The sequence below is a fragment of the Phyllobates terribilis genome, unplaced genomic scaffold, assembly GCF_046119375.1.
Source record: "Phyllobates terribilis strain yellow unplaced genomic scaffold, ASM4611937v1 Scaffold_11__3_contigs__length_659146591, whole genome shotgun sequence".
Classification (NCBI taxonomy): Eukaryota; Metazoa; Chordata; class Amphibia; order Anura; family Dendrobatidae; genus Phyllobates; species Phyllobates terribilis.
This window is the reverse complement of record NW_027362771.1, coordinates 237,378,850-237,398,066: the sequence shown is the minus strand read 5'-3', so window position 1 is coordinate 237,398,066 and position 19,217 is coordinate 237,378,850.

Genomic DNA, 19,217 nt, shown 5'->3' with positions numbered 1-19,217 from the left:
CAACATATATAGCCTCTGTATGTTTCCCATAACCAATAGAAACGTGTTTAACCAAATAGAGGAAGTGACCACATATTCATTTACACCAATGGCAGGTAGCCAAATATCTAGCCAATTGTCTCCTAGCACAAATCTGATATAAGGAGCACCATGATTCATTCACACAATCATACCTCATTGTAACCATGGAAATCGCCATCCAACAACACATTTAGTTCTCCGTAACTCTCCAATCACAAATGGCCACATCATCATAATTATCATTCCAATGTGGCACAGTCTCATTGGCCACATCAGTAATCAATCAGAATATAACGGCGCTCATCCAATCACTATAAAGGAAAGATGTCCTATTTTTTTGTGGTGTCTCAGGCTCATAAGTTGCTACCCAATTTCACCTTGCATAAGGCATCCCATACAAGCACTATCTATGTCATGGGTGTACAACATTTTTTGGTCCAAGGGCCACATTGCCAAGCTGAACCAATCTGATGGCCGCAAAAAAATTTAAAGGGGTATTTACATGAACAGAAGGAAGAAGTATCCAGCTCCGAGTACGGTAAAACTTGATAAATCAGCAGTTCACCTTCCCATTGGTTCAATCAGTCCAGGAGTCCGTGATCAGCGCCACTGCAGGCGTTATAATAATAATAATCTTCATTTATATAGCGCCAACATATTCCGCAGAGCTTTACAATTCAGAGGTTCATATACAACAGTCATAAATAACATAGCTAAAGATAATACAATAATTAAAGCAAAAATAATGACGACCCTGCTCGTAAGAGCTTACAATCTACAATGAGGTGGGGGTGACACATAGTACAGGGACTTATTTACAATGATGGTCCAGCCATCTCTGCATGAGCTCGTCACCAGCCAGTTGAAGAAAGACAGGAAGGAAAAAGGATCCTGCTCCCACTACGGCAAAACTTGATAAAATATACGATTCTTTATTCAAAAATTATGAAAAAGAGAGGATAACAAAATGCCAGGAACAAAGTACAAAACTATTATTAAAAACAATATTTTTATTGAAACTATTTTGTTTAAAATAATCATACAATGTAATCAAAGCAGAACCGAAATGCAGGTGCAGACAACAACGACAATTGGTGGGTGAGCTATTCTAAAGTATCCATGAATGTGAGAGTGAATAGATATAGTGAATCATAGAATAAATGCATCACATATAAATAAATGAATTAATTCATCAATGCCCATAGCTCATAACTATTGTAGGGTTCTGTACTCACTCGTTAGAGGTAGGCACAGGATACGGTCTCTTTAAAATGTCCAAGGCAGATTTATTCAGACTTCATAAACCGCACTTTCAAAGCAAACAAAACACAGCCTTGTCCGGCAAAGAGTAACAAAACAGAAAAATAAACAGTCCATATGGTACTGCTGGTTCGCCCGCACACAGTCAATGTCTTTTAGCACAGACAAGCTGGAGATCTCCACACCTCCAGCCTCAGACACTGTGGAGTAATTCTTCTCACAAGATGTCAGCTTCCGGCTTAAATACATTATGGGATGCTCTTCCCCGTTCACATATTGTGATAGGACCTCACTCAGTCCGACATCTGACGCGTCCATCTGGACCACAAACTCCTTTGAGAAATCAGGTGCCACCAGCACTGGCTGTTTACACAGAGCCTGCTTTAGCTCCCAGAAAGCCGTCTCAACTTTGGGAGACCACTTAGCCATAGCAGACTTTGTCCCTTTAAGGAGGTCTATCAAAGGGGCGGCTATCATGGCGAAGTTAGGGATGAACTGGAAGTAGTAGCCCATGATGCCCAGGAAGGCACTGACCTGTTTTTTTGAGAGAGGTTGTGGCCAACCCTGGATCGCATCAATTTTATTTATTTGGTACTTTATCACGCCTCTGCCTATGACATAGCCCAAATATCTGGCTTCCTTCATGCCCATGGCACATTTCATCAGGTTGATGGAAAACCCCGCCTTTCATACAGCATTGAATATTGCCTGGACTTTCCTCAGATGGCTTCCCCAATCCTGGCTGTAGATCACGATATCATCCAGGTAGGCCGCTGCATACTTCTTGTAGGGAGCTAGGATCCGGTCCATGGCTCTTTGGAAGGTAGCTGGAACTACTTGCAACCCAAACGGCATCCTGGTGTATTGGAAACACCCATCCTGCATTGCAAAGGCTGTCTTCTCCTTGGTCTCTTGGGACATAGGAATTTGTAAGGTCAAGGGTGGTAATGTACCTGGCTGGCCCTAGCCTTTCAATTAGTTCATCTACCCTGGGCATTGGGTATGAATCAAACTTAGATACCTCATTTAGTTTCCTATAATCATTGCAGAACTGCCATTCTCCATCTGGTTTCGGCAACAAGACTATGGGACTGGACTAGCCACTCTTGGACTCTTCAATGACACCTAGACTCAATATGCGCTTCACTTCCTTCGAGATTACCTCTCGGCGGGCTTCAGGAATTCTATATGGCTTCATGTTCACTCGGACATGAGGCTCCGTAAGCATCTCATGTTCTATGATCTGAGTACACCCCAGTAGATCCGAGAACAGGTCCTTGTTCCGTTGCAGCAACTCTCGATATTGTTGCTTCAGGGCACGTGACAGCGATTCTGCCACCTTGACGTCTCCCATGTCGGCTTCCGACTTCGCCACCAAGCATGGAGCTTCCACGGGCTCCCTATCTCACCATGGCTTTATCAGGTTGATGTGGTACATCTGGTAGGGCTTCCTTCTCCCTGGTTGGTGCATTTTATAGTTGACATCGCCAATCTTTTCCACTACTTCATAGGGGCCCTGCCACTTAGCCAGGAATTTTCTCTCCACCGTAGGTACCAGCACCAGTACCCGATCCCCAGGGTTGAAGTGTCTCACCCTCGCCGACCTATTGTACACTCTCGACTGTGCCTCTTGTGCTTTGAGGAGGTGTTCTTTCACAGTGAGCATCACCTCTGCAATCCTCTCTTGCATCTGGGCCACATGTTTGATTACACTCCTGTAGGGTGTAGATTCCGCCTCCCAGGTCTCCTTTGCCATGTCCAGGAGTCCACGGGGGTGTGGGCCATACAACAGCTCGAAAGGGGAGAATCCAGTAGAGGCATGTGGGACTTCTCTGATGGAGAATAGAAGATATGGCAGTAGACAGTCCCAGTCCCGGCCGTCTTTCTCTACGAGCTTCTTCAACATGTCCTTCAAGGTTTTACTAAACCTCTCCACCAAGCCATCTGTCTGTGGGTGGTAAACTGAGGTCCTGAGTTGTGTGATCTGCAGGATCTTGTGCAGCTCCCTCATTACCTTCGACATAAATGGAGTCCCTTGGTTCGTTAGGATCTCTTTAGGCAACCTCGTCCTGGAAACGATATGGACCAGCTCCCAGGCAATACACTTAGAGTTTGGAGTTTCGTAGTGGTACGGCCTCTGGATACCATGTAGCATAGTCCAGTACCACCAGGATGTACTGATGTACTCTGGCGGACTTGACCAGGGGTCCCACTAGATCCATGGCGATGCGATCGAACGGGACCTCAATGATAGGCAGAGGCACTAAAGGCCTATGAAAGTAAACCACCGGGGAGGTCAGCTGACAGGTGGGACAGGACCTACAATAATTCACTATCTCTCGGTAACACCCGGGCCAGTAGAACCTCTGAAAGATCCTTTGTTGGGTTTTTTCTATCCCCAGATGACCACCTAAGACATGTGCATGGGCCATATGTAACACCTTGCGTATGGCCCTGGCACTAGTAACTGCTTGATTACTGCTCGATTACCGCCCTTCTGAGCTTGGTAACCTGGTATAACAGCTCCCCATTTACGGCAAAGTGCGGCTATCTGGTGTCAGCCCCCGGCTCTTGAGCAACACCAATAAGAACAGTTACATTATCAAACACCCCTTTTAGCGTTAAGTCCTTGAGCTGGGAGGTTCCAAGTTTCCTCCGGACACCTCCAGTTCAGGGATGTTGGCCTCCGGAAATGCTGTCTCATCCTCATCCCCAACCAGCACACAAAAAGGAAACCCGTCAGCAGCGGCCTTCGATGAGGTTTCTTTAGGAGCGACCTGGTTGTTGTCAGGACACCCTGGCGTCCTCCCTTTCTCCCACAAGCCCCAAAACAAGGTAAATTCCCGCCCTATTATAACAGAGTGCAAGAGGTCCTTGACTATGTACACCTCATGGGACTCGGCACCACAGTTTGTGTCTATGACTACTTGGGCCACAGTCCTTAGCGTCTCCATGGATACAACGGACACAGACCTTTTCACCCGGAACCAGCCGATGAGGAATTGTGGCCCTCACTAGGGTCACCAAACTCCCCGAGTCTAACAGAGCAGTCACTCTATGCACTCTATTCACTCACATGAGGCATGTCAGCGGACCCTTGCCTGGTTGAGGAACAGCACTGCAGGCAGGATATGCAAAATACGAGCAGTGCCATCCTGCGCTGCAGTCCATTGGTTCGTTGGTCATGGGCCAACGGGTGGCTATGTGACCTAGGGTGTGACACCTCCAACAAATTACGTTATTGGGCAGGACTTTTGGCAGCAACTTGGACCCCTCCTGGGCTTTAGGACGCGCCCCAGACGTGGCTCTAGTGCCCCTCTTTTGGGTCTCTGCCATCCTTTGGGAACCCTAGTATGGAGATGCTACAACCCCTTGCTTCCCCAAGGAACACTCTACCGCCTGGTACCTTTCCACCAACCCACGAGGTCATCGGCATTACGGGGATCTCCCTGGGCATCCTAGGATTGCACTGACCTCAGAAGGGAGTGTATGAACCTGTCCATGACAAATTTCTCGACCATCTGTCCTGGGGAGGAAGATTGACGTTGCAACCACTTTTGGACCAGGTGTAGGATGTCGAACATTTGGGTCCGGGGAGGGCTGTCACTGCAGTAGGCCCAGTGGTGCACCCGTTGTGCTTTGACAGTCCGAGTCACTCCCAAGCGCGCCAAAATCTCAGTTTTTAATTTGGGGTACTCCTTTGCATCCTGCAAGGCCAGGTCATAATAGGTCTTCTGCGGTTCCTCTGTTAAATATGGCGACAGCACTGCTCCGGAGGCAATTTTTCCTGTTCCGCCGCCCTTTCAAATACAGTCAGGAACACCTCGACGTCATCTTTTGTAACGCTCTCCTTACCGTCTTCCTGACGTGTGAGTCATCACCTGGACTTGTAGGAGCCATAGCTGTGCCTCGGACCTCTTCTGCAAGTAACTCGATCTGCTGCTGCTGTTGATGATGCTGATCCTGTTGCTGCTGTTTCTGGAGCTGGATCTGCAGCATCAGCAACTTAATGGTCTTTTGTTGCTACTGCAATAATTGCTGGTGCTGCTGGTGTTGTGCCTGCTGTGCCTGCACCAAATGTTTCAGCAGGTCCCCATTTTGTTTGGCGTCACTTGCTGGTTTGTGGCAGGCTTCACCTAGGACATACAGTCCCTCTTGTAGCAGTCACAGTCACACAGCCCCTTGCAATTTGTGCTAGTGCTTCTAGCACCAATCGTAGGGTTTTCTACTCACTCAGCCACGTTAAAGGTAGGCACAGGATACTGTCTCTTTAAAATGTGCAAGGCAGGTTTATTCAGATTTCATAAATCGCACTTTCAAAGCAAACAAAACACAGCCTTGTCCGGCACAGAGTAGCAAAACAGAGAAATAAACAGTCCATATAGTACTGCCCGCTCACAGTCAGTTTCTTTTAGCACAGACACACTGGAGGTCTCCACACCTCCAGCCACAGACACTGAATGAGACACTCAGACTCCATTTTATTTACAGGCCCTGGGTTGGGGATATGTGAGCAGACAATCCCTCCCAACTCTTATGACTGATCGTAAAAAACAGCCCTGATACACCCTATTAACCCTCTCAGCACCACAGGTGCTTCTCACAGAATTAGAATATCATCAAAAAGTTAATTTATTTCAGTTCTTCAATACAAAAAGTGAAACTCATATATTATATAAAGTCATTACAAACAGAGTGATCTATTTCAAGTGTTTATTTCTGTTACTGTTGATGATTATAGCTTACAGCCAATGAAAACAAAGAAATCATTTTCTCAATAAATTAGAATAATTAACAAAAAACACCTGCAAAGGCATCCCAAGCGTTTAAAAAGGTCCCTTAGTCTGTTTCAGTAGGCTCCACAATCATGGGGAAGACTGCTGGCTTGATGGATGTCCAGAAGGCAGTCACTGACACACTCCACAAGGAGGGTAAGCCACAAAAGGTCACTGCTAAAGAAGCTGGCTGTTCACAGAGAGCTGTAGCCAAGCATATTAATGCAAAGTTGAGTGGAAGGAAAAAGTATGGTAGAAAAAGGTGCACAAGCAACCGTGATAACCGCAGCCTCGAAAGGATTGTTAAGAAAAGGCCATTCAAAAATTTTGGGGAGATTCACAAGGAGTGGACTGCTGCTGCATTGCTTCAAGAGCCACCACACACAGACGTATGCAGGACATGGGCTACAAGTGTCGCATTCCTTGTGTCAAGCCACTCATGACCAATCGACAACGCCAGAAGCGTCTTACCTGGGCCAAGGAGAAAAAGACCTGGACTTTTGTCAGTAGTCCAACATGTTTTCAGATGAAAGTACATTTTGCGTTTCATTTGGCAATCAAGGTCCCAGAGTCTGGAGGAAGAGAGGAGAGGCACATAATCCAAGCTGCCTAAGGTCTAGTATCAACAGGGTCGGACTGGGGTGGCTAGGGCCCACCAGGGGAACTGACTCCTTGGGCCAACACTACAGCCCACCATAAACGGTTTTATTACTTGTTATGCTTTTCTATAATGTACTATAATTACATGACTGGCCGCGCTGTGGAGCACCAAGCGGCAGGACTTTATTCGAACAGTCATTCCGTACTGCCAGAGTCCCTTTAATGGTAACTTGTCACCTTGAAAAACGCTATTTATCTGCGGATATAGGGGTAATATGCAGGTAAATAGGGTTTCTCTCCCCAAATATAATAAATCTTCGGAAGACCACACAGACATGCAGAAGCGCGCTTACACACACGAAAACAAGCGCACACAGACACATACTAAGGGCTCTTTCACACGTCAGTACGTGCGGTGACAGTTTCCACACGTACCAGAGACACTGGTACACGTAGGCCCATTCAAATGAATGTGCACATGTCAGTGTGTTTCCACTTTCCAAAGACCATGTGGTGTCTGTGGGCAAAACACGCTGACATGTCTGTTTTTTACCTGCTGCACAGGCCGCAAACGTCCCGCACACTGATGACAGTTAGTGCTCTTCCCAAGCACCGGGTGCTGAGCGCTGCTCTCATCATAGATCCCTGCCGGTGCTGCGATCAGCAGCAGCAGGGTCAATGATGAGAGTAGTAGTCTACTCCCGCCGTGTCCAACTGTAAAAATAGGAATAAAATAAAAAAAATCCTTATACTCACCTCTCTTAAGTGTCACCCGCTGTAATCCGTGCGAGCGCTCACGCGGAGGAGAATGACTCCTGCAGCGAGTGGACCCCGGAGCTGCGCTCAACAAGCGGTGCTCTGTCAATCACTGAGCGCAGCTCTGAGGCCCGCTCGCTGCAGAAGTCATTCTCCTCGGCGTGAGCGCTCGCACAGATTACAGCGGGTGACACTTAGGAGAGGTGAGTATAAGGATTTTTTTATTTTATTCCTATTTTTACAGTTGGACACGGCGGGAGTAGACTACTACTCTCATCATTGACCCCGCTGCTGATCGCAGCACCGGCAGGGATCTATGATGAGGGCAGCGCTCAGCACCCGGCTCTTGGGAACAGCGCTAACTGTACACTGATTCCCAAGCGCCGGTACGTGTCACACGGATGACACACAGGTGGACACATATCTCCAGTCCCGTAAATATCAGGACATGTGAAAGAGCCCTAATATACACACGCAGATACACATACTCACAGAAATAGGGACACGTACACACGCAGGCAAGCACACACAGAAATGCACATACAATCATGCACAGACACACTCAGACAATCACACACAAAAATGCAGACACGCAGGGAAGCACGCACAAACGTGTGAAGACACATATACACGTAGACATGCAGGCACTCAAATACATACACATGCAGGCATATACACACACACACACACATGCAGGCATATACACACACACACACACATGCAGGCATATACACACACACATGCAGGCATATACACACACACACACATGCAGGTATATATATACACACACACACACATGCAGGCATATACACACACACATGCAGGCATATACACACACACATGCAGGTATATATACACACACACACATGCAGGTATATATACACACACACATGAAGGCATATACACACACACACACACACACACATGAAGGCAGGCATATACACACACACATGCAGGCATATACACACGCACAAATGCAAGTGACGCGCCCCCTGGGACATATTCCTTTTTGAGGGGAATACCCGGCACCGGATCAGATGGGGGGTTGTAGTCTCCGAGCGGCTGTGACCCGGCCCCGTGCCCAGGGCGTCAAGCTCAGTGTTATGTGGCAGTCCTACAGATGTTATTAAGAGTTCTTTTGTGTCGACTACGCCACCCGTTGTGATGCGGTCACTGTGGCCGCCGCTGCAGCAGGGTCCGCTGAGGCTGATGGTGCAGGTGCAGCTTGAGATGGGATAACCCCCAACGGGTGGGGTATAGCCTCAGGGGGAACAGGTGCAGAGGATGGGGGTTGTGGTGGTGTAGTGCAGACGGCAGTGAAGACAGAGTCGGGTTGTGCAGTTAAGGGTGTTTACTTACTGCAGATGTTGTACTGGTCACTCCAGCTCCGAGTGACCACCCGAGCCGTGCTGCGTCCACCAGGTCCTGGATCCAGCCAACCCCCAAACAAGTCCGGAGCGTGGCCCTGAGCTCTCCTTCTGTCCCGTTCACTGGCCGTCCCCACCAGTGATCCACCTAGGTCCAGCTCCCTCGGGCCTTCTGTTGGGACACCCTTGGCCCTGGGTTCCCTGACCCTTCATGTGGTGTGCCTTCGGGGTGGATGTGGTGGGTGACCGTGGCAAACGCTGCCCACGGTCTCCGGTCTCTGGCTGGGGAATGTTTTTACCCCCACCAGCTTGGGTTCCGGTACCCTGATGCCGACTCTTCACCCGGGGTTTTAATTTGGGATCTTAGAGTCCTGTTCTTCTGTGCCTCTGGGTCTCTCTCTTCTCCTCTCTCACTCTGGGTCTTTCCTTCTTCTCTGCTCCTGACTTGTTCTCTGCATCTGACCCTGTTCTTAGTTGGTGCCCACCTTATATACACCCTCTATGTGTGAGCTCAGGTGACCAGCACCCAATGAGCTCCTAACTTTACCCAGGCTGCTCCCCCTATCTGCCCCTACACTACTTGGGATGTACCACCCCCCTCCCACTCCAGCCAGGAACAGACTCGGTCGTACCTGCACATTTCTAAGTGGGAGTACCGTCGGTCTGCTCCTCGGAAATGGGATGTGTGTAGTGCATGCAGCCTACCGAGCTCAGTTCCACACTCCTTCCTTACCCGGGAGTGGAATATCACACCTCTGGGTTGAGGTGCAATACCCCTGTAGCAGCCGAATCCTCAGGGTGCTACACAAGCATATACACACACACATGCTGGCATATACACACACACACATGCAGGTATATATACACACACACACACATGCAGGTATATATACACACACACATGAAGGCATATACACACACACACACACACATGAAGGCAGGCATATACACACACTGTACACACACAGGCATATATACACACACACACGCAGGCATATATACACACACACAGGCATATACACACACAGGCATATACACACACACACAGGCGTATACACACACAGGCATATACACACACACAGGCATATACACAGGCATATACACACACAGGCATATACACACACACATATACACACACAGGCATATATACACACACAGGAAATTACACACACACACAGGCACATACACACACAGGCATATACACACACAGGCATATATACACACACACAGGCATATACACACACAGGCATATACACACACAGGCACATACACAGGCACATACACACACGCAGGCATATACACACACACGCAGGCATATACACACACGCAGGCATATACACACACACAGGCATATACACACACGCATATACACACACACACAGGCATACACACACACACACATGCAGGCATATACACACACACACACACGCATGCAGGCATATACACACACACGCATGCAGGCATATACACATACACATGCATGCAGGCATATAGACACATACACATGCAGGCATATACACACACACATGCAGGCATGCACACACACACATGCAGGCATATACACACACACACATGCAGGCATATACACACACACACACATGCAGGCATATATACACACACATGCAGGCATATACACACACACACATAGGTATATACACACACATGCAGGTATATTTACACACACATGCAGGCATATGCACACACACACACTGTACACACATTCAGGCATATACACACACACATGCAGGCATACACACACACACATTCAGGTATATATACACACACATGCAGGCAGGCATATACACACACTGTACACACACAGGCATATACACACACACAGGCATATACACACACAGGCACATACACACACACACAGGCACATACACCCACAGGCATATACACACACAGGCATATACACACACACACGCAGGCATATACACACACGCAGGCATATACACACACAGGCATATACACACAAACACAGGAATATACACACACACTGGCATATACACACACACAGGCATATACACACACACACAGGCATATACACACACAGGCATATACACATACACACAGGCACATACACACACACAGGCATATACACATACAGGCATATACACATGCACAGGCATATACACACACACACAGGCATATACACACACACATGCAGGCATATACACACACAGGCATATACACATACACAGGCACATACACATACACATACAGGCATATACACATACACAGGCATATACACACACACAGGCATATACACACACACATGCAGGCATATACACACACAGGCATATACACATATACAGGCACATACACATACACACACAGGCATGTACACACAAAGGCAGGCAGCATATACATAAAAATTCATACAAACACACACAAATATTACACTACCTGTACAGTACAGAAGCGCTCCTAATGCAGGAGACTGCAGTGCAGGGTGCGCTGTGACGTCACTTTCAGCAGACGTGTGGCCCTGTCTGCTAAGTGTGACGCTGCAGTGCAGCCCCTGCTCTGCTCTTCGGCTCTCCTGCTCCCAGGCCCCTCCCGCTACTGTCCTGGGCATCGCGGCGGCGGTGAGAGTGCGTGCACGCGCCCTTACAGGGTCCGCAACCACTTTTTTTTTTTAAATTCTCCTCTGCCTTCTCTGCAGGGGCCCACCGGGAAATTTCCTGGCACCCCGCCAGGCCTGTCCGAGCCTGAGTATGAAGTTTCCACAATCAGGGATGGTTTGGGGAGCCGTCTCATCGGCTGTTGTAGGTCCACTGTGTTTTATCAAGACCAAAGTCAGTGCAGACGTCTACAAGAAAATTTTAGAGCACTTCATGCTTCCCTCTGCCTACAAGCTTATTGGAGATGGAAATTTCATTCTCCAGCAGGACTTGGCACCTGTCCACACTGCCTAAAGTACCAATATCTGGATTAAAAACAACAGTATCACTGTGCTTGATTGGCTAGCAAACTCGCCTGACCTTAACCCCATAGAGAATCTATGGGGTATTGTCAAGATGAAGATGAGAGACACCAGACCCATCAATGCAGATGAGCTGAAGGCTGCTATCAAAGCAACCTGGGCTTCCATAATACCCCAGCAGTGCCACAGGCTGATCTCCTGCATGCCACGCCGCATTGATGCAGTAATTGATACAAAAGGAGCCCCGACCAAGTATTGAGTGCATTTACTGAACATACATTTCAGTAGGCCAACATTTCGGATTTTAAAAACATTTTTCAAGCTGTTGTTATAAGGTATTCTAATTTACTGAGATAATGACTTTTGTGTTTTCATTGGCTGTAAGCCATAATCATCAACATTAACAGAAATAAACACTTGAAATAGATCACTCTGTTTGTAATGGCTCTATATAATATACGAGTTTCACTTTTCGTATTGAAGAACTGAAATAAATGAATATTTTGATGATATTCTAATTTTGTGAGAAGCACCTGAATATGTGCTGGAACATGCTTTCCGGGTTTACATCACCGAAGCTACCAACCTCGGAGACACATATCTCCTGTTATGATCTGCAACAACAGACCCGCCTTAGTCGTAGGCTAGTCTGAACGAAGACCTATAGAATAAAGGGAAGGGGTCCCTAAAAGAACTAAGGACTGGAACAAAAAGGGACACCTCCTGAACAGAGAAAGTTGTTGCAGAAAAACAAATGATAAACTGACAAAAAGGTACGAGAGGTCCTAAGGGACCAAGCAAACTGAGAGATAGGCACCGAAGCACCTGGCTAGCAAAACAGTCAAACACTGAAGTCCAGCACAGCCAAAAAGGTGGAGCAGGAATATAAAGGCAGATGGTCACGTAACCGCAAAACACAAGATGGAAAAAACAAACAGGAGGGTTATAACAGTACCCACTCGTTTAAGAGGATCCTCTGGATCCTCCAGGCCCGGGCCTATCCGGAAACCTCTTGTGGAAAGTTCTAAGAAGCCTAGGAGCAGAGATATCATCCGCCCTCACTCAGGAGTTATCTTCGGGACTGAAACCCTTCCAGGAGACAAGATACTGTACTCTCCCTCTATGCCATCTAGAATTCAAGATACGTGAAATTTCATATTCGCCGTCTTCCATCACAGGAAGAACTGAGACAGTGGCATTCCTATCAGATACATCCGCCTTTTTCAACAAGGAAACATGAAACACAGGAATAATCTTCCAGGAAGTAGGAACATCCAACCTAACCGCAGACGGGTTAACAACCTGAAGCACTTTAAATGGACCCACAAACTTAGGACCCAGTTTTTTAGAAGGAATCCTCAACCGCAGGTTCCTTGAGGACAACCAAACATGTCACCCACAGTAAACAAAACCTCCTTTTGTTTCCTGTCAAAATACTTCTTGGACTTCTTGTTAGCCTCTTGAAGGTTGCAACATACATTAGTCCAAACTCTCTCCAATTCACCAGAAAAATTCTCCTCCTCCGGCACCACCGACCCCAATTTGGAGAACGAACCAAAAGACGGATGTCTCCCAGTACAACAAAATAAAGGAGAACACCCAGCTGAGGAGGATGTATGATTGTTAAGAGCAAATTCTGCGAGAGGCAGAAACTCAGACCACACATCTTGATTCTCCGCCACAAAACATTGCAAAAACTGTTCTACATCCTGGTTCTTTCTTTCAGTCTGTCCATTAGACTCAGGATGATACCCAGACGAAAATGACAAATGGACTCCCAACCTGTTACAAAAAGCACGCCAAAAGCGAGCCACAAACTGAGGTCCTCTATCAGAAACAATATCTGTGGGAACGCCATGAAGCTTGACAATCTCCTTAACAAACGCCTTAGCAAGTGTCTTGGCACAGGGCAACTTAATGAATGGAACCAAATGACACATCTTACTAAAACAGTCCACGACCACCCAGATGACAGTAAAACCCTCGGACACGGGCTGATCAGTAATAAAATCCATTGTGAGATGCGTCCAAGGCGCACTAGGAACCTCCAGAGGGCAAAGCAACCCCGCAGCAGGAGTATGTGAAGCCTTTGACATAGCACACACTGTACATTGACTTCTTTCTGCCATCCAGGTGACCAAAAACTGCGACTGTCAAGTCTCTTAGTCTCAGAAATTCCTGGATGACCTGCCAACCGAGACTCATGACACTCCACAAACAAGTCTCTCTTAAAGGTTCTAGGCACGAACAACCTCCCATGGGGAGTGTTAGATGGAGCATCATCTTGAGCTTTTAGAATCCCATTCTCTAAAACGGAGTCCAATGCCGCCACCACAATTCCTTTCTGTAAAATGTTCTCCTCCTCCTCGGCACCGACCGCAGGAGAGAAGCTGTGAGATAAAGAATCGGCTTTAACATTCTTAGTACCTAGGATATAGGTAACAGAAAAATGAAACCGAGAAAAAAAAAGTGCACACCTAGCTTGACGGGCATTCAAGAGCTTGGCAGCATCCAGATAGATCAAATTCTTATGATCTGTGAAAACCTGAATAGGAAATCTAGCGCCCTCCAAAAAATGACGCCAATGTTCAAACGCGAGTTTAATAGCCAGCAACTCCCGATTTCCAACATCATAATTCAATTCGGTTTCCAAAAATTTTTTCAAAAAGAAGGCACAAGGATGTTCTCCTGAGACGAAATTACTCCCACCCCCACCGATGAAGCATCAACCTCGACCAAAAAAGGCTTGGTCTCATCAGGCTTCATGAGGATAGGGGCTGAACTGAACCTCTCTTTGAGATACTTAAACGCTTCAATGGCCTCAGTAGTCCATTGGACCGTATTTACACCTTTCTTGATGAGATCGGTTAGAGGCTTAACAATTACAGAAAAATTCTTAATGAATTTCCTGTAATAATTGGCAAAACCCAAAAATCTCTGTATAGATTTCAAACCAATAGGCCTAGGCCATTCCTGCACAGCCTGAACCTTCTCCGGGTCCATCTCAAAGCCCTCGCTGAAGACAATGTAGCCCAAAAAGCTAATTTTCTGCACAGCGAACTCACATTTCTCCAGCTTGGCAAAGAGTGAATTATCACTCAATAACTGCCAAACTTCACGTACACTCTGCCAATGGGACTCCAGATCTGGCGAATAAATCAAAATGTCATCAAAATACACAACCACATTCTTACCAATCAAAGGTTTCAAGATGTCATGAATAAGGTTCTGAAAAAATGCAGGTGCATTGGTAAGACCGAAAGGCATCACCAGATTCTCAAAATGACCTACCGGAGTGTTAAAGTCAGTTTTCCACTCATCACCCTCCTTTACTCGTAACAAAATGTATGCCCCCCGGAGATCAATCTTAGAGAACGACTTGGCCCCCTCTAACTCGTTAAACAAGTCAGAAATATACGGCAATGGGTAGGAATTGCGTATGGTAATCTTATTAATTTCACGAAAATCCAGACACGGACACAACCCCCCGTCAAATTTTCCTGCAAAGTAGTACTCCCTGAAAGAAATACTCCTGCAGAGTGTAAACAAGCTATACGGCGTACCTGACCTTTTTTTTTCTTTATTTAAATGAAGCTCAAAAAACTTAATTAAATGGTCAGCTTTAACACAATAAAGACACAATCCCTCGGCGAACCTCCGGTCTCTTTCCTGAGAGCGGAGCGACATCGCCCCAACCTGCATCGGTTCTCTGCAGTCTGAACAGATTTTCTGGGGACTAGGACCTGGCATTAAAGGAGTCTTTACCTCATTCTGCCTAGATCTCAGCCTCCTATCCACACGAACTGCTAACTGCATGGCATCCTGCAGAGTCTCAGGTGCAGGGAATGCAATTATCAAATCCTTAACCCTTGCACTCAGACCAGCAAGAAATAGACATTTCAGAGCAGGATCATTCCATCTGACTTCAGAAGCCCACCTTCTGAAGTGTGTGCAATAAATCTCAGCATCATCTGACCCCTGATTCAAACGCCTGAGTTTTGCCTCAGCAGATGAAATTCTATCAGGATCGTCATATAATAGACCCATAGCAGAAAAAAACTCTTCTACCGACCTCAAACATGGATCATTAGGTTGAAGAGAAAAGGCCCACCCTTGTGGTTCATTGAGCAAAAGTGACATAATAAAACCAATGCGTTGTGATTCATTCCCAGAGGACCTTGGTCTCAAACGAAAATATACAAACAAGCATTTTTAAAGGAAAAAAACTCTTGCTGTTTACCAGAAAAAAACATCCGGCAGTCCTACCTTAGGTTCCACAAAATGCTCTCCGGAACAGCTACTCACTAGTGATGAGCGAGCACTAAAATGCTCGGGTACTCATTGCTCAGATCATGCAAATTGGAATACTCGGGTGCTCGACCCGAGCAACAAGCCCAATGTAAGTCTAAGGGAAACTCGAGCATTTTTCAGGTGGCTTCCCCTAGCGGTCTGCAGAGGGCCTAAAAATTGCCCAAATCGATGGGAACAGTGCTCAAATGACATGGGAACAGCATGGGGAAGACCCCTGGAAGCATCTCTGACTCCCAGATCACTGCTGTCTACAATGTTGTCAGAGTATTACGCCACTTTTATGGATTTTTAGGAACATCCTTTCCAGGGTAATGACTTGTATATAAGACAAAATAAATAACCAAAAACAAAAATACTCCTCCATACCTTGGGCAATGTTCACACGTAGCGTTTTTGATGCGTTTTTGCACCTTTGCATTGCTTTCAACCAAGACAAATGCATTCACCAGGAAATGCCATTTTAACATTTTACAACCTTATCTGGCCATGTGGTGTGTGACAAATCATCAGACACATGCATACAGTGCTGAAAAGACATGGGAACAGCATGGGGAAGACCTCTGGAAGCATCTCTGACTCCCAGGTCACTGCATAAAAGTGTGCCCATCATAAGTGATCCTTGGCGCATGCAAAGATGCCTCCCGCCATCCACCTGTCGTTGCAGACTTGTCCCAGTGCAGCATTCAGTTGTCCCTACCCCATTCCTTGGAATGCAAGCGCAAGTATGCAGGCAGCCACCCACCCATCCACAGGCTGCAATACTATACTGCCAAATTTTTGACAGCTGCTTGCACTTGAAATGTAGCCTTTTAGGCTTGTTGAGGCGGAAGATTTTCATAACCTCATGCCGGCGGCGGCCGGGTGTCCATACTCGGTCTCCAGCCGCCACTATATTTCCCGGTATCGCCTCCGCCTTCCACAAGCACGGGTCCCACAACATTACCCGTGCCCTCCCCAGTGCACTTACTGGGAAGGACCGCCTAACCACAAACATGTGGACAGGTGAATGTGGCCAGGGATGGTACGGAGCCAGTCCACAACTTTTTTTTGCTAAGAGTTGTATTTAGCTCGGTGAAAGGACTGACATAGAGGGAAACCGTATCTACCCTGTGTAACGGGTCTGGGAGGCGGAACCTCTGAGCTACTATACAAGGGGGCGGTCCTTGTAAGGGAGCGGGTGGCGACCAGGCAGGCAGTCACAGCAGGTGACCGGGACAGTCTCTAGAAGAACGGGCAGGAGGTCACGGCAAGTGACCGGGGCAGTCTCTGGATGAACGGGCAGATGGTCACGGCAAGTGACCGGGGCAGTCTCTGGGTGAACGGGCAGATGGTCACGGCAAGTGACCGGGGCAGTCTCTGGGTGAACGGGCAGATGGTCACGGCAAGTGACCGGGGCAGTCTCTGGGTAAAGGGTTGGTATGACCTGTGGCGGCTGATGGTAGACGTGAGCTCCCAGGTGAGCAGGCGAGAGTCTCTGGATAAACGGGTGGTCACAGCATGTGACGGCGGAGCCTCCAGGAAGACCAACAGACAGGCGGCAGATGAGCGCTCCCAGGTGAGCGGGCAGAAGTCTCTGGACAGGCGGGTGGTCACAGCACGTGACGGCAGAGCCTCCAGGTAGGCTAGCAGACAGGCAGCAGATGAGCGCTCCCAGGTGAGCGGGCAGGAGTCACTGTACAGGCAGGTGGTCACAGCACGTGACGGCAGAGCCTCCAGGTAGGCTAGCAGGCAGGTAGCAGATGTGCGCTCCCAGGTGAGTGGGCAAGCTGGTCCATAGACAGACTGACAAGAGTTGGAAGGCAGACCGTCGGACCTCAGGCAAGCAGGCAGGTAGTTGATGTGCGCTCCCAGGTGAGCGGGCAAGCTGGTCCTTAGACAGACTGACAGGAGTAGTAAGGCAGACCGTCGGACCTCAGGCTAGCAGGCAGGTAGCAGAATATCAGGCAGGAATAAGACAGCAAGCTGGCAGGAATCTGGCAGGTATCTGGCAGGTAACTGGCAACGGGACCTGAGGGCTGAAGCAGAGTAGTGAACAGTGCAACAACATTGCTCGGGCACCTCCATTTTGGAGGAGGTGCCTTACATATGGTGAAGTCCTCCGGCCATTGGCCGGGGACTCCTTAGGACGGCGCGCGCGGCCCCTTTAAGAGGGAGGGAGAGCGCGCGCGCGCGCCCTAAGCACAGTGGCCGGGAAGGAGCGCGCGCTGCCAGCAGAGCGGGAGGAGGACGCCGGGCACGGAGCAGAGAGGTGAGGGGAACAGCGTCCCTGCCTAGCAGAGGGCAGGGACGCCGGCGCTACACCCTGCGTGTCATTTCTCCCAGGAAGTCCTGTAATTGAGCTTGTTACAGAAGAAATGGCAGCCTGTCCAACATCAACTCGCACTTGTCGGTGGTGCTTTGACACACACACATCTTTCTTTGCGCATTTAATTTCTTGAATACAGAGTTGGACAATGGCCTTATCTGTAATGCATTTTGAGAAATAACAACATACATAAGCATGGCCGATCCACATTGAAAAAGCAGCCATAGAGTGTCCGGGAACCTTCCTCCACACTTTTCTTAGCCAGGGCTGCTTTTCGGCAGGGTTGGACGAGTCCACCAGAGAACCAGAGACTTCTCCGGCAGGCCCTGGCTTCTCCTTCAGGAGAGTTCATAGTGCCGAGGTGAGGCCATGATGAAGATAGAGGCCACCAGCTGCTTAGTTTTCTGTTACTTGGAATGCAAGTGCAAGTATGCAGCCAGCCACACACCCACCCACAGGCCGCAACGCTAAACTGCCAGATTTCTGGGCAGCTCTTTGCACTTGAAATATGGCCTTTTAAGCTCGTGGAGGCGGAAGCTTTTAACAACCTCATGCCGGCGGCGGCTGGGTGTCCATGCTCGGTCCCCAGCCGCCACTATATTTCCCGGTATCGCCTCAGCCTTCCACAAGCACGGGTCCCACAACAATACCCGTGCCCTCCCCAGTGGACTTACTGGGAAGGACCGGCTAACCACAAACACGTGGACAGGTGAATGTGGCCTGGGACGGTACGGAGCCAGTCCACAACTTTTTTTGCTAAGAGTTGTATTTATCTCAGTGAAAGGACTGGCATAGAGGGAAACCGTATCTACCCTGCGTGTCATTTCTCCCAGGAAGTCCTGTAATTGAGCTTGTTGCAGAAGCAATGGCAGCCCGCCAACATTAACTCGCCC